Genomic DNA, 609 nt, shown 5'->3' on the forward strand with positions numbered 1-609 from the left:
ACTGTTCATCTAGAGAGGAAGCATCGATCGGCGTCAGTTAGCAGCAGTAGCGAAGGAATCGCTCGATCGGGTTCAGTTAACAGCCATCGATCGATTGCTCGGGTTCAGTAACGCGTAGCCTGCAGTGTAATCGCTCGGGTTCAGTTAGAGCCCAACGCCTTGCTCAGGTTAAATTAGAGCCAACGCCTTGCACACACGCGCGTATGTGTACGAGAGAAACATGCATCGCTCGGCCCCCCGACTGCCCACCATAACCGGGAACTCCCTGAAATTTTCCTCGCCCTTGCTTCTACCATGGTTTTTTCATCATGGACGGCCCAAAGAATGTCATGAAGCTGCGTCTCCGGCCCGCCCAGGATGAAAAGCCCATTTTTTGTCATGATTTTTTGTCATAGAAGTAGGAGCCCACTACATCTATGATGATACCGTGTTTTGTCACAATTATCGTCATAGAAGTGTCGTATGTATGACAGAAAAAAGTTTCATTTGGCCCAAAATGTCACGGATGTGTCTTTTTTTGTATTGATAGTGGATGAACTGGCCTCAGGAGGTGAGATGTTCTTGAGCTCAAGAGAGCTGGTGAGGGGGTCCGGTGAGCATGGATCGGAT

Source organism: Triticum dicoccoides, chromosome 1B (assembly GCF_002162155.2).
Source record: "Triticum dicoccoides isolate Atlit2015 ecotype Zavitan chromosome 1B, WEW_v2.0, whole genome shotgun sequence".
Lineage (NCBI taxonomy): Eukaryota > Viridiplantae > Streptophyta > Magnoliopsida > Poales > Poaceae > Triticum > Triticum dicoccoides.